This window comes from Alosa alosa, chromosome 1, assembly GCF_017589495.1.
Source record: "Alosa alosa isolate M-15738 ecotype Scorff River chromosome 1, AALO_Geno_1.1, whole genome shotgun sequence".
NCBI lineage: Eukaryota > Metazoa > Chordata > Actinopteri > Clupeiformes > Clupeidae > Alosa > Alosa alosa.
The window spans coordinates 28,374,592-28,390,749 of record NC_063189.1 but is presented as its reverse complement, the minus strand read 5'-3'; the positions used below and the strand labels follow the sequence as shown (position 1 = coordinate 28,390,749).

Sequence of the window (16,158 nt, the reverse complement as noted above, 5' to 3'; positions counted from 1 at the left end):
CTTCCAGTCTGTCAACAACTTTTAAACTATTTACCATCAACTTTTAAACGGTCTACTTTTAAACTATCATTAAACTATCTATTAAACTAACTGTCCATCAACAACTTTTAAACTATCTACATTCAGCTTTTAAACAGTCTACTTTTAAACTATCAACTTTTATTAAGCTATGCAACCACCATGTCTATCCTAGCATCACCGTAGTAACCATCTCTGTATTATCTGTTTTAACTATACATGATATTTTACATCACAACTTTAGCATTTTCATGCACTGGTAATTCCTTGGAATTGCATTTCTAGTTATTATTATTATTATTATTATTATTTTGTCTTTATAGTGCTGTTTATATTAGGCTGTTTACATTATTGTGGGCTACATATTAATCTTGTGTCATTAGCCTATGTAAAGCACTAGATGACCACTGTGCATGATAATGCACCACCTTCTTTGTATATCACATTGCACTTTTTTGCACTTCTGATTAGACACAAACTGCATTTCGTTGTCTCTGTACTTGTACTCTGCACAATGGCAAAAGTTTAATCTAATCTAATCTAATGTGCTATAAATAAATTTACAAACTAGAACCTTAGAATGTAGGCTTCTAAACAAAGGATGTATGTCATTAGGTTAATTTATGCCTATCAAATATTAGCCTAAATAATGTAGATACTTTTGAATAACTAGCCTATTTTAGCTTCCTTAGTTCTAATGTCAGCTGCTTTTGGCGCCAAAAACTTGACGCTGTCGTCAGACAACCAAGGGAGACGTTGAATGAAAGATTCTTTGAAGATGACACTGGTTAGATCTCCTCCAAGGTTGAACTTATTTTCCAAAGCTGAGTTGACAGAGGAGGTGAATAGAGATTACATTGGATAACCAGTCACACGAGATTGAAGGGTAAGTGTAGTTTGTCTTTTTATGTTTGTAACATTAGCTAATAATAATAGAAAATATGAACCACCATCTTCATGGCTAACATTAGCTATCTGCTAACGTTTGCTAGCTAGCTAGTTCACCAGAGCTTTGATGAGGAGCTAGGGTGAACGTAGACCTAGTTTAGAAACCTTTTTGTCCCTTCATGCTACAAATAACTTACTATTAATATAGTAAGATCTAGCTCTATTTAGCTAGAGCTATGTGTAATGTCTATGTTTAACCGTGATGTTAGTGGCTAATGGCTACCTTTCACACATAACATTAGCAGTTAAACATAAGGGAGGTCTGAAAGAAAACGGCCATAGAAGCTAGTCTCTCATTTGGCAACGTGACAAGTGGGTGTGATAATTCACCCTTCCCTAAGTCCCGCCCTCCTTAGTTACTGTTGCTATGCCTGACAAGCTTTAGCACCCTGCACGCTATTACATAGGGGGAGAACCGGGACTTTTCAATGAAATGTCATTTACAAAGACATCCTACCACACTGAAAACTAATATTTCGTCACTAGCAACCTACATCTGTCCTCTGTCAAATACAGTTGGAATTTCAGCTCTGAACAAAACCGTTCATGAGTTATTATGACCGCCGCTAGCGAAGTGGTCACATAGGGATTGTCAAAGTTTTTTTTTTTTTTTTTTTTCCTCATCTATTTCCTGAATTTTTGGTCAACGATACCCGGGACACCGAACCACCGGGGCACATGAAATTTGGTGGGTATTTTGTTTCGTCCCCGGGGGCCACTCCCCCCCCCGAGCAGTTTTTCCTAATTAACTACCTGAACCGTGGCACTGAGGATGAAGAATCTTTTATGGTATGTTGGTCTCAAGGGCCCACATCAATCTGGCCCATAATCACTCATTTGTGATTTGCACCCCCCCGGTAAAAAATGAAAATGCAATATTATTCTGCTTTAATCGCCCCTATCTTCAGTTAAGATGTTCAGAACTGCACCAAATTTTATGTGTATGATTGACCTGGCATTCTCTGGGGGTATGCCAAGTTTCGTAGAATTTCATCCATGGGGGGGTCTAAGTGACTACACTCATTGGCCTGTAGATGGCGGTGCACACATATACACATGCACACACACACAAGCACCCAAATACTATCGGTATTAGAACGGCCGATACATAATTACAAATTCAGTAGGATTAAAAGAAAGCCAAAATAAATATTCATCATCATCATCATCATGGCTGCATTTCCAGTATTGGCGATAAGTAGTCGTTTGTCCACTAGATAGCGCGTCGTTGCAGTGAGACGTAATTTTGTTGAAGGTTAAAAGTGGGTTGGAAAAACAATGGACGCTTCACACAAGGAGTGTAGTTTACCACAGAGAACGTCTAATAAGGATAGGATGGTGTTCACACGAAATGTAATTTCCATTTCTTCTTGAAGCCGAAATTAATCTGAGGATGTTTATCGGACATGCTTGGTTTTTAGAAGAAGAAGAAAGAAAGAAGAAAACTATAAATGCGGTAATACCAAGCAAATTGATAGCAGCACTGTAATTGTATCTTTCGACTGTCATTTGTTGCACGTGCTACAAAAATCATTCTGTGCAATGGAAGATTTACCAACGTTACACCGGTCTGATACAGTTTTGCCTATACATGCGTGAGACTGAGACGCCTGTTTATTTTGTTTTAAGTGCGTGCAGGGTGTGAGAGGGAAATTGATGTGCTTTGATTCCAGCTTGGTAGTTGTAGTCTGTGAAATTAAAAAGCATGTGTGTGTGAAGTATCCAATGACACCAATGAGCTGCGTGAATTTTATTACAACTTTTCGCCACGATATGGCAGTTTAAGTCCGCTTGATACTGTAAGGCGTAAGCCATTGGTTTCCAAAGGAGATTTTATTTGTCTCGCCAGCATAGCCTATTGACAATTTATGTTGTAAATAGGCCTACCTTATAAGCCTATAGCTTAGGGAAGCTAACAGCTTTCTATTAGGATCTAGTTTGTTGTTTGTTTTGTCATAACTCCCTGATGCATTTTTGCATTTGGAATAGCCAGAGCGTGGATATCTCAATCGGAAAATTAAACAATATCGGGTGCCTTTGGACTAGGCTGGGTGAACCCAGCCTGATCTGCCCGCTATTTATTTTTTGATTTCTTAAAAGATTGAGCTTGGTCTGGTGAAAGCCAGACTAGCCATGGACCTCAGTTACACAATGCAAGGGAACATGAATCAGCCTATATTTGCACGAACAATAACGGACAACAGCTCTTCAATGGCCCGTTAAAATGTGTATGAACAGTCTAGCTTAATGCATTTCATCAAGGCCCATTTGGACATGTCAGTTATTTGCACCACTGGTTAGATGTAAAACAGCATTTCGTTTCAGACTACTGTTACTTAATTTGTGCATTGACAATAAAGTATTACATGAACTAAAGATGACTAAAATCTTATGTAGAAGAAAAAACATTCACAAAAAATCCATCCATCCAAAAATTACCTTTGTTTTTGATAGCTGTTGAAAACGGCATGGAACTGACAGAGATGTTTTTGTTTAGAAATAAATAAATAAATAAATAACATTATGCTGATACCTTTTGCTTTTCCCAAATACAATGTAGCCTACAGGTGTAAGTGACCTTTCATCAATCCAGTTGCAATGGATGAACTGTGATGAACTGCCCTACTTGTAGCATTGTTATAAGGTTTTATAACAATGCTACATCTTCTTTGGCTATTCTACAATCTATTCACCTTTTCAGCACCAGTAGGCTACTTTCTGTGCAGCCGCACACACACACTCAGGCATGCCAAACAAGCATACACAAAAGTTTCAAGAGTGGGGGATGGAGTAAAATATGGAGAAAAAGTGTGATTTATTTTCGCGGAACGGATGTACAGGACTGAGCGGCGGTCATATTTTGTACCGCTATGCGGTACATCTAGTTTAAGCAGAAGTCAAATGTGCGTTTTGTTTCATTCGACTCTCCTGGCCAGAATGAATGGAACAGGCATGGGGGACGAAAGAAACATACCATTTAAGCTATGTAATTCCCACAACTTCAATATTTGACAACATATTGTAGCGTCGGCGCAGAAAGACAGTGTTAGCGTTCTCCCGCGAAAAGCATGCTGGGATACGAGAGCGAACAGTTAGGGGGTTTATGTCGTTATTCTTGTAAGTTATAAGTGTAAAGTTAGTGTCTTTAGTGTAACATGTTTCCCTCATGTGTGTTCCTTCTTGTGTGGGGGGCTGGACCTCCCCTGTTGGTGTAGTGTGTGTGTCTTCTTGACCTGCCCTGTGTGCAATGTGATCTGTGTCTGTGTCCCTGCCCTCGTTCTCAGTAATAAAGCTTGCTCTGAACAACTCTTGGCGTCCTGAAACCTTCAAACGTTACAGTGGTGTCAGAAGTAAAGCGATGGATGCCTCCATTGCGGGAACGTGTGGCGGAGCTGCCCCTGCCCCGGGAGTTATCCTGAGGGCAGGCGACCTGACCCCGGGGTGGGGGCCATTCGAGCTCCCACCAGCCCTTATAAGGGCTCCCAAGGCTCGCACCAAGGCTCGCCGACGGAGGGAGAGGAGAAGAGGCGCGGTCATAAAGGGCTGGCTCCGAGCGAAGAAGCACCTGGGGACCTCTGCCCAGGCGAGGAAGAGGGCCGTCTGCTCGAGCTGCTTGGAGAGGAGGACGAGGGCCAGTTCCGGAGGAGATGCTCGGGCCTGCTAGCGATGGAGTTCACGCCAGTGGCGAGCAAGGAGGAGCTGAGCGGCAGCAAGTTTTTGTGTGGGTTGTAACTTTTGGGTGCGTGTGAGAGGCACCGTGCTGTGCTAGGCGCCAGTTCTTGTTGGCCTGTTGGCTGTGTGTGTGTGGCTACCCTGGACCTCCCCTGTTGGTGTAGTGTGTGTGTCTTCTTGACCTGCCCTGTGTGCATTGTGATCTGTGTCTGTGTCCCTGCCCTCGTTCTCAGTAATAAAGCTTGCTCTGAACAACTCTTGGCGTCCTGAAACCTTCAAACGTTACAATGTCATGAATGGTACTTCAAATAGTGTGTTATTTTAAATAGATTGCTGATGGGCTATACATCTTGGTGAACGTCTGTTAACAACTTCTTGCCGTCATCGTGAAGCGTGTATCTCGCGGTTATGGAAATATCATGCAATATGCCATTTTTTATAGTTAGACCAGTGGCGGACTGTCAGGGCCTTCAAGGCCTTCTCTAAAGGCCTAACTATTTTCAAACGAATGAAAAACAATAGTGTCTTTAATAACAATTTACTTTACCATTTATTATTCGCTTCTTCTTCTCCTCCCCGATCGTTCTTGACTAGGCTAAACATATCCTACCGCTGTCCGCTATATTTGATTGACAGAGTGTGTGAACAAATAGTGAGGGCGTGCGATACATTTTTATCCAATCACATGTCTTCCCTTGTTAAAGGCCGCATCAGGCCTTCACAAGGAATCACTGCGTTTTCGGTACCTAAGCAACCATTAGAAATCATATGTTTGGATTTGGGTTGATTGATGGCTACATCTGACTGATTAGCCAATCAAATCGACCTATTATGGCGAGGAAGGCAGGTCTGACTGCAGCTGGGCCTGCAATGTTCGAAAAGCGTACCCAGAACCGTTCATCACAAATTTTTTGACACTATCTATTTGACTTGAGGAACTTCGTGAGCATCTTCTGTCAGTCAGACTGACATTCACTGGAAAAGTACATGTCACACTGGCATGGCTTTGGTTATAGCTATGGACAGTATATTGACCGTTTTTGTTTAAAAAATATATATTGATAAGCCTTCATTAAGCAAAATTATATCATGTAAAGTTACAGTGTCAACTGGACTACATGTTAGCAAGATGCACATAATGTCAGCTAGCTCTGCACGTAGCTGGTCAGTAGCCTATGCAGGAATTGGTAAGTTTTGTTTCATGTTTATTTGATAACATAGACTTGTAAGACAGTACATGCTTGTAATCTGGCCCTTTTCTTTATAAAAAGTGTTTTTGTGCTGCTTGCAAACCGCAGTGCTTGGTTACTATACTAGATTGTATGCTAGCTTAAAGTTGTGTGTGAGTTGATGTGGCTTTGGTGAAGCTGTCTGGATCGGCATCTATGTGAAAATTGTCATTTGCCTTGGTTTCCTGCCCAGCTATAGTCTGACTATATATCTGTGTTTTGTGGACATTATTGGTGAAATCAATGGCGTGGCCATCAGACATTATGAAATAGGCAACAAGCAGTAGTAGCAGCATAGGGCATTACATTACATTACAATACATTTTCTGACTTTTATGTTTAATATCATGGTGGTGTGCAGAGAAATTTTCTTAGCATTTTCTATTGAGACATATATCTTAGCATTTTCTATTGGCAAACACTGTAGGATAGCCTACTGTAGTTCCACATTAGCTTTTAAGTAATCAGAGCAGCAGCACAACCTAAAACAGTTGCACTGTAACGTTAACGTTAAAGCTACAGCTAAGTAGGAGAGCCCTACAAACAGTCTGAAGCAAGTTTGCTGATGTCAGATTAAATTATTAAATGAACACATCATTGTAGACCTGTGGCAGTGCCATATGTGCGTGCAAGTCATGAACATAAGTTAGACAAGATAGCCTAAATATTTCAAAATAGTCTGCACAAACCCATACTTGAGCACACTTGGTGTTCACTTTCAATATGACATGGACTAAATTGCACGTCTTCACCAGACAGTAGCAGGCAGCAGATTAATGAATATGGGTGATAAATAAGTAGCCTAGCCTAGCAGCCTATTCAAATTGCTGCTGATAAGGATGATGGTCGGGTGCTATTCGCCTAATAAAGATCTAAGCAATGCGGAATTCAGCTCGGAACATTAATTGTTTGTCTAACGAAGATTCTAGAGTGGTAGGCCTACACAGATTTGCGTGAGAAAGAGAAAACTTTTCCCCCCACCGTGAAATGCTGGGAAATTGCACATTTTAACGCTGAAATGCAAAAAAATCTTCGGGGGGTATCCACCCCGGAACACCCCCCTATTATTATTATTTTTTGTCAAAAAATAGTCGTCATTGAAGGCCTAACCACTGAACGCACGGTCCGCCACTGAGTTAGAACAATATGTTTTCCCAATTATATCATGTTTCTATAGTGTAACATGTTATTTCACTGTGTCTTTACGTGGGTTAGGGCACCACACATCCAAATAAGTGCCCTTCATGACCCACAGGCCTTCAGTCTCCACAGGTTAACATGGCAAAACTCGAAAGCTTGTCAGACCTCCCTGCCTAGTGACGGGTTGCTAAGCCACTATTGGCCTGTGGCGGTTTTCGGGTGCGGCTTAGCAAAGGGTGAATTACCTAACTTGTAGCTATTTTCTTGATTAATGCAATTTACTTCCTGCATTTCAGAGTCTTTACTTTTAAGATGAAGAAATAAAGAAAGCCTTCTCTGCCTCACAGAGGACTTGCTGGGGGTTCGTGGGCATGAAGATCCCTGTGGAACTAGATTCTGAAGGTGGGCTTAGCACATTTCTGTTTTCAACATATATATATAATATATTGCAACTTGGCATGTGTGATGTGTTACATTGCCCCTAATCTTTTGAATTAATTTCTGTAATCTCTTTATATATACATATTGCCAAAAGTATTGGGTCACCTGCCTTGACTCGCATATGAATTTAAGTGACATCCCATTCTTAATCCACAGGGTTTACTGTAATATGACGTCGGTCCACCCTTTGCAGCTATAGCAGCTTCAACTCTTCTGGGAAGGCTTTCCACAAGGTTTAGGAGTGTGTTTATGGGATTTTTTGACTATTCTTCCAGAAGCGCATTTGTGAGGTCACACTGATGTTGGACGAGAAGGCCTGGCTCTCAGTCTCTGCTCTAATTCATCTCAAAGGTGCTCTATAGCACCGGGCCGCGGGACATTCCTAACCGGGCCGTAGCCTACGACATGAGTTTTAAAAAAAATGCATGCAAACTAAAAATAAACTCAATTTAATTCGCAATAATGTCACATTCTCAATAATACCCGCTGACGGTGGTGAGCCAGATACCTCAAAGAAAAAGAAGGGGTCATTCAATACGAAATATGATGAGTCATATTTAAAATATGGTTTCGCAGAGACCGGTGACTCGCATGCACCAAGTCCTTTATGTGTGGTATTTGGCGATAGGTTGTCAAACGAAGCAATGAAACCATCAAAGCTAATTCGACATCTAGAGTCAAAGCATCCTACACTTAAAGGCAAACCCCTTGAGTTCTTTGATCGTAAGAAACGCGAGCAAGGACAAAAAACTAGTGCGTAAAGCAACCACATCGGTGAACGTGGCTGCGGTAAAAGCCTCATAGTGGCTAGTCGGATTGCTAAATTGCTAAAAAAAATAGCTCAGGTACCGCTTTCTGCAAGCACTGTCCATAGACGAATTGATGATATGTCAGAGGATATTGAGGCACAGTTGTTAGAGGGTGAATGGGTCACCGTGGTACGCTATCCAAGTTGGTTGGTTGCAGGTCACTGGCCAGAGTGTTCGAGTTGCGAGAGCCGCTGCAGAGATTTCTTACAAAAAAAAAAGTCACCGTTAGCTGCATATTTTAGTGATGAGGACTGGGTGTCAAAACTCGCTTACCTGTGTGACATATTCGGGTCGCCTAATGACCTCAACCTGTCACTCCAGGGGAGAATGACGACTGTCTTTAAACTGGCAGATAAAGTCGCTGCATTTAAAGCCAAGCTTGATTTGTGGGGACGACGAGTGGATCGGGGTGTATTTGATATGTTCCAAACAGTAGTAGGGGTTTTGGGAAAGACTGAGGCAGGGCCCTTTCTCTCGCAGCTGGTGCTTGATCACCTTGTTGCGCTTTCAAATGAGTTTGAGCGTTACTTCCCATCCTTCAATGATCCACGGCAAACCAATGAGTCGGCAACCCATTTGTCAATATCCCGAATAGTCCTAACTTGTCAGCGCAGGAGGAAGATCGAAATTGCAAATGACGGTGGTCTTAAGAGTGTGTAGGCTATGAGGAAACCTTTCTGGCGGGTTTTTGGATGAAACCCAAAGCAGAATATCCCGAGATAGCCGTAAAAAAAGCGCTGAAAACATTGCTACCATTTCCCACCACGTATCTATGCGAGGCCGGGTTTTCGGCAATGACATAACATATCAACACATATGGAACATGGAACCCCCAACCCCCCCACCACCGGTCCGTGAACAAAAAAAATGGCAATCAAACCGGTCCATGGTACATAAAAGGTTGGGGACCCCTGCTCTATAGGGTTGAGGCATATGCGAATCAAGGCAGGTGAACCAATACTTTTGGCAATATAGTGTATAGGGTTGTTTTGTTACTGTAGGAGATTTCATGTGCTACCTAGATGGGTGCATGTACACTCTCTGTAGGAGGTTTACATGTTCAAGCATAGGCTATCACAGAGAAGCTGAGACTACAGTGTCAGCATAAGCCATTGTGATGTTTATTCTGTTAAACAATGAAAATATCGACCTGAATTGAAAATGTTATACAATGTCACTGTTATACAATGCCCCTTAAACATTTCTCTCTCTCTCTCCCCCCCCACACATCTCTCTCTCTCTCTCTAATACATACCTCCCTCAAACACATCTTGTTCTTTCACACGTGTCTCTCTCTCACACATACAAACACACTCCCCTCTCGCACACATACACATACCCTCTACAGTGTTTCCCCTAGAAATGTTTCCGGTAGCAGTGCTGTTACGTGCCGGAAGATGTAATCAAGCCATGGTAGGGGGCTTATTTTTTTTAATCTATGGATGAAAATATTTTGGCTGTAGCTTCTTCAGAATTCTAACCATCCACACAGGTGGAATAGTTATGATGATGCAGTAAGAAAGTATGAAGTGGTCACCTGTGTTGTTGAGCTAGTAAATGTAATTATAATGTAATGGCCATCTATGCTATTAACAGTCCCTCCAGGATTTTGCGATCGCAACAATTAATGCAAATTCGACAAATCCCCTCAAATTCTGTGTGACCTTGCAATTTTGTCCAAACACCGCAACTTGTCCGCAAATTTGACCAATCATTGTGAAATTTCACCTACCACAACAGTCCCTTGCGCAGAATATTGAGCCAGATGCCAAATTCATTTTTGCAGACACCGCCATAGACTTGAGAGAGACCGCCATAGACTTGTTCGTTCCTCTGCCGTTTTTGATGACAATAAATAAAAGGCTAACATTAATGGTCTGCTAACTTGCATCTCTCAACCTGGTGTTGCTAGGCTGTGAAAGTAAGTTCATATAGGACTACTTGGTTTACTTACATTTGAGTAGGCTATCCAACCCATTGGCAAACTTTTACATCTGAAGATGTCCTTGTTACACAAACTAGACTCACAAGCTCATATCACGTTTGCTTGTGAGTCTAGTTTGTGTAATGCTTACCAAAATCATATAAATTAATACCATTGCAAGACACTTATCTCTTCTATGATCCAAGAAAGATTTCATGCATCCACATATCCTAATGCACTATGCAAAAAGTTATTTCCACTCTTACCCAAAAACAGTGAGATTCACTCAGATATTTAATTAGGCTACTCTCAAGTCCTTAAAGTGACAGGCACTCAATTAGACTGACGCACCACCAATACAATGTAATGACATTAAAGAGAAGTGTAGACTTATGGTTTAAAACCAATATGAAATTAATATTAAATACTTAGTTGACTCAGTGTTTCCCTAGAAATTTTTTCCAGCAGCAGTGCTGTTAATGCGCGGAAGATGTAATCAAGCCATGGTAGGGGGCTTATTTTTTTAATCTATGGATGAAAATATTTTGGCTGTAGCTTCTTCAGAATTCTAACCATCCACACAGGTGGAATAGTTATGATGATGCAGTAAGAAAGTATGAAGTGGTCACCTGTGTTGTTGAGCTAGTAAATGTAATTATAATGTAATGGCCATCTATGCTATTAACAGTCCCTCCAGGATTTTCGCGATTCGCAACAATTAATGCAAATTACAAAAAATCCTCAAATTCTGTGTGACCTTGCAATTTTTGTCCAAACACCGCAACTTGTCCGCAAATTTGACCAATCATTGTGAAATTTCACCTACCACAACAGTCCCTTGCGCAGAATATTGAGCCAGATGCCAAATTAATTTTTGCATACACGAGAGACCGCCAGAGACTTGTTCGTTCCTCTGCCGTTTTGATGACAATAAATAGAAGGCTAACATTAATGGTCTGCTAACTTGCATCTCTCAACCTGGTGTTGCTAGGCTGTGAAAGTAAGTTCATATAGGACTACTTGGTTTACTTACATTTGAGTAGGCTATCCAACCCATTGGCAAACTTTTACATCTGAAGATGTCCTTGTTACACAAACTAGACTCACAAGCTCATATCACGTTTGCTTGTGAGTCTAGTTTGTGTAATGCTTACCAAAATCATATAAATTAATACCATTGCAAGACACTTATCTCTTCTATGATCCAAGAAAGATTTCATGCATCCACATATCCTAATGCACTATGCAAAAAGTTATTTCCACTCTTACCCAAAAACAGTGAGATTCACTCAGATATTTAATTAGGCTACTCTCAAGTCCTTAAAGTGACAGGCACTCAATTAGACTGACGCACCACCAATACAATGTAATGACATTAAAGAGAAGTGTAGACTTATGGTTTAAAACCAATATGAAATTAATATTAAATACTTAGTTGACTCAGTGTTTCCCCTAGAATTTTTTCCAGCAGCGGTGCTGTTGATCGTAGGAAGCCCCCCCCCAAAAAAAAAAACCATTTGAAAAAATGACTCCTTAAATGGTGATTTTGTGAAAGAAATGGACAGATTGAGTTACAAATTGATTTGTATTGTAAATGGACAGATGGAGTTACAAATTGATGACAACCATCAACACAAGCATGATTATTGCAGTACTTGAACAGGATTATTCATGTTTTTCTTTTTCATTTACATTATTAGTATTAGCCACTGTACAACTGTACACTGTAGGCCACTGTACAAACTATTACTATTTAGAATATACAGTGCTGTGCATAAGTTATTTATATATAGACATTTATATATAATGTATTCATTTACGATACATGATGCATTAAAAAATAATTTATGTCCTAATTTTTTTTTTAATTAAAGCATTAAGACAAAAGGCAAAATATGTTTTTTATTTCTCCCTTTAGTCAATTTCAGCATGGGTGTCTTAACTTTTGCACAGCACTGTATAAACTATATAGACTTCTCTTTCATGCTATTACACTGTATTGGTGCTGTGCAAGTCGAATTGAGTGCCTGTCACTTTAATGCCGTGACGGCCCATGCAGTTGGCTTGATTCTCACGGTTTTAAGCTAACTTAGTAGCGCTGTTGTGCATGGTGCATAAGAATATGTGGATGAAATGAATTATGTTTCCCATGTCATTTGGTAAAATAAATGGTCAAAAGTTCGAAGAAAATCTATCTTGGATTATAGCAGATAAGTGTCCTGTATCATATCTATAATTTTGGTGAGCTCTACAGGAATTACAAACTATCTCAGATGTAATGCTTGCGTATCCTATTACTCAAATTCAATTAAACCCACCAATAGGCTAGCTAGACCTTAGTTTCACAGCCTTGACAGCAACACAGGGCTTGAAAGCATTGCCTGTATCACAAACAAAAACTAAACAATGCGTGGATTTATCTGGGAATAGGGTACTGAAGGTAGGGGCGAGCTATCTCGCTGGCGTATTTAATTTGGTTCCTTGGTTGACATTTTGTAGGCTACGTTTTTTTGCACAAAATTGCGTCTGCTAATAAACTTAAACATAAACACAAACAAGCGTGATCTTCTGTGGAATCCCTGACTGCGCCTTCAACGTTAGCCTACTATTATTTGTTGACATGAAACCTGAACGAACGGCAGCTGTTCCTGAAGTTTACTTGAGTCTATTTTTTTTTTTAATTAGGCAACTTTTTTTGCAGTGGCGCTTGAATTCCAGGAGTGGCGCTGCGCCGCTGATGAATACATTGTAGGGGAAACACTGTGACTATTAATAATTATGTAGGTCACAGAATATGAATTATTAAAAAGATATGAACTTAATGTGAATTACAAAATATATGAATGTATTGAAACATATGGCATGATGCAATCTTTTTAGGGGTTGGCTATCTTTTTGAACAGTGTTACAAAAGGTTATACTGCTTTGTGAATTACCCCAGCCAAATTTACCATTTACCTTTACTTATCCTTTTTTAAAGGGGAACTTGGCAACTATTTCAACTTAATAAACCCGTTTAGAAATCATTTGGATGGTTAAATGACCTGTTCTGGTGAAAATGGTGACTTTCTCCGCTCCCCCAGCACAGGGATAGGCAACCTGCAGCCCAAGGGCCACATGGGGTGTAGGTAGGGGTGTAACGGTACACAGAAGTCACAGTTCGGTTCATACCTCGGTTTGGACATCACGGTTCGGTACGAGTTCGGTACAATGGAGGGAAAAGCAAAACAAAAATGTAGAAAGCATTTTTTTTTTATTGTGCATGTCTCAGGCTGTACCACCTAGTGTCATACAGTCTCTTTCCTGAGCTATCTGCAACAGCCTGAAGTGTGTAAGATGTAAACAGTAAACAATAAGTACCCAGACTCCATCTGCAACTTGTAAACAAAATAAAAAATTAGCTATTAAACTGAAAATAGGCCTACAGCAGGGGTCTCAAACACCCGGCCCGTGGGCCAAATCCGGCCCGCGTCCGGCCCAATTCTGGCCCGCAACGTATGTCAAAATAATAATGTAATCCGGCCCTTGAGACTATTTTTAATTGCGACAAACAACGATACTGATTAAAATAGACAATAATTCCAAGTACGGTGATAAATCTCATTTGTACTCTGCTCCACTATGTGCTAGACATCCAGAGCGTCATTCAAACCCAAAATCGCTGCGCAAAGTTTTCAGGAAATACTTGTATTACACGCGAGAAACACAAAGACGTGCATTTGTAATGACGTGGAAGCGATGCAGGCCATAGTGTTGCATAAATTGAAGCAGAAATTAAGCAGAAATAGGCCTACACCAAATGTTGAAAAACGTTTACGTGTGATGAAGTTTTAGGTAGGCTATGTTATTGTTATCTGAAGGAGAATATCCTTTTGGAGATTATGATCGATCGTCTATTATATCATACCATGCTTATTTCGACCCTCTGCCCAACATAGCTTGGAGGTTGCAGTGGTAATCGTGATGATAGTGTCCGTAATGGACGTGGTACAGACAGCAGGGCTAGTAGAAATAGGGCTCTAAACTACAAAGTCACCCGCAATATGATGCAAACTTCTGGGTACTCAGATTACCCGCAATAGGAACTGGTTTGACCATAATACTTTATTGTAGGCCTTGTGGTTTAGAAACCATATACATCTTAGGTGTTGGTATACATCTTAGGTGTTTTCTAGTGCTGTCAGTTAAACACGTTATTAACGGCGTTAACGCAAACCTATTTTAACGGCGTCAATTTTTTTATCGCGAGATTAACGTTCATTTTGGTGTAACAAACTTTGTAGTTTTTTCACATGCTGTTGCAACAACTAGTAACGTTAGAACAACTACAACACCACACCGATCTAGCCAGACCGGAAACTAAACAATACGCACTAACGAATGGAATGGAACAGAACAGAACGTTGTATGTGCTGCATACACGCCCCCTTTTAGGGGGAAGATGACTGATATAATGGAAATCTATGAGCGAAACGTGCTTATAGTAAACTTACTAAATCTTGAAACAAACATGAATAAAAGGCACAAAATAAGGTTGGTGTATGAGTTATCTGTGTGTTTATGGGATTAATGTGACCATGTTCCTATGTTTTGCTCTCTCCAGTTACTCTCTCACTCTCTCCAGAGTGTCACGAATGTATTGATAGGCACAGTCAAACTGCCCGTGGCTGACTAATTAAGTTCAGCAAGCTTAACTTTACATGTCATAACATCAACTAAACATAAGTCACACATTCATTCTATCACTTGTAATATGAACGTAGCCTATTTCCTACAACTAGGTGAGATAATTGGCTATGTTATACTGAAGTTCCACAGTTAGCTAGCTAGCAAGCTAACTGTTTTGCATGGGATATTATGGTAAGTGTACATGCTAAATTTGTATAATACATGGGGTATTGCAAACGAATAAGGTTGGTTATGTACATCGTTTCGACATGAGTAAGTTACATAAACACAATTCTTCATAACTGCCGTGTTAGTAAAATGATTGAATGTCCTGTGAATTAATAACTAGATGTAACGTCAACGTGTGATTACTAGCTGTCTTTCAATGGTATAATGTTAATGTGTTTTCCGCTAAAATGGGGCGTGATTCAGATCAAATGTATCTTTATGATGATGCGCCGTTAGTAGGCTACGTAAAGGCATGCTGCACACACTTGGTTGGGCTAACGAGCCGGCCAAAGAGTAGTAGCCTAGGCTGACGCATTAGTTGTGTGCCGCCAAAGATTTTTTCACCGTCACTTGTTCTGTTATCAACATTCCTCTTTGGCTGCTACTATGTGCGATGCACTCTGCTTTCGACATTCATTTACATTAGATTCCATTCTTTTCAATACAACTCTGCACACCAGCATCGCATTTTGCAGCCGTGTAAATCACGATTCAGTTATATTTGGTCGCTGCTCCATAAAATCCATTGTTCATCCAGTGTTTGCCTGTTAAAGTTTTCAAATGAAATTTCATATCATTTTTATACATTTTCATAGTAGAACTGTGAATGCTGAACCGTAAAACATTCACAAGTTGATGTTTTCACCATGAACTTTGACAGTTAATTTCAAAGTAATTTCGACCAAATTACCACGAACTGCAATGAACTTTCATAGTAGAATTGTAAATATTGATGATTGTTTTAAAGTGAACTTTAACAGTTCAACCATGAACTATTTTACAGTTTTCATATGAAATTTCATATATCATATTTATACATTTTCATAGTAGAACTGTGAATGCTGAACCGTAAAACATTCACAAGTTGATGTTTTCACCATGAACTTTGACAGTTAATTTCAAAGTTTTCACCATAAACTTTGACAGTTAATTTCAAAGTAATTTCGACCAAATTACCACGAAATGCAATGAACTTTCATAGTAAAATTGTAAACATGGATGATTGTTTACAGTGAACTTTAACAGTTCAATCATGAAGTACTTTACAGTTTTAATATGAAGTTTTACAGTTCATTTTTAC

The 16,158-nt window shown here is 40.0% G+C and overlaps 1 protein-coding gene across 1 annotated transcript in view; it reads left to right on the top strand.

The window, feature by feature from the left end:
- The first annotated feature begins 779 nt into the window (after positions 1-779).
- Positions 780-16,158, top strand: part of clcn2a (chloride channel, voltage-sensitive 2a) — a 123,631-nt gene continuing 108,252 nt past the window's right edge. Inside the window, exons 1-3 of the mRNA XM_048246655.1 lie at positions 780-904; positions 7,304-7,409; positions 9,606-9,670. The gene's annotated coding sequence lies outside the window, so the exon portion shown is untranslated. The remainder of the gene's footprint in view (positions 905-7,303; positions 7,410-9,605; positions 9,671-16,158) is intronic.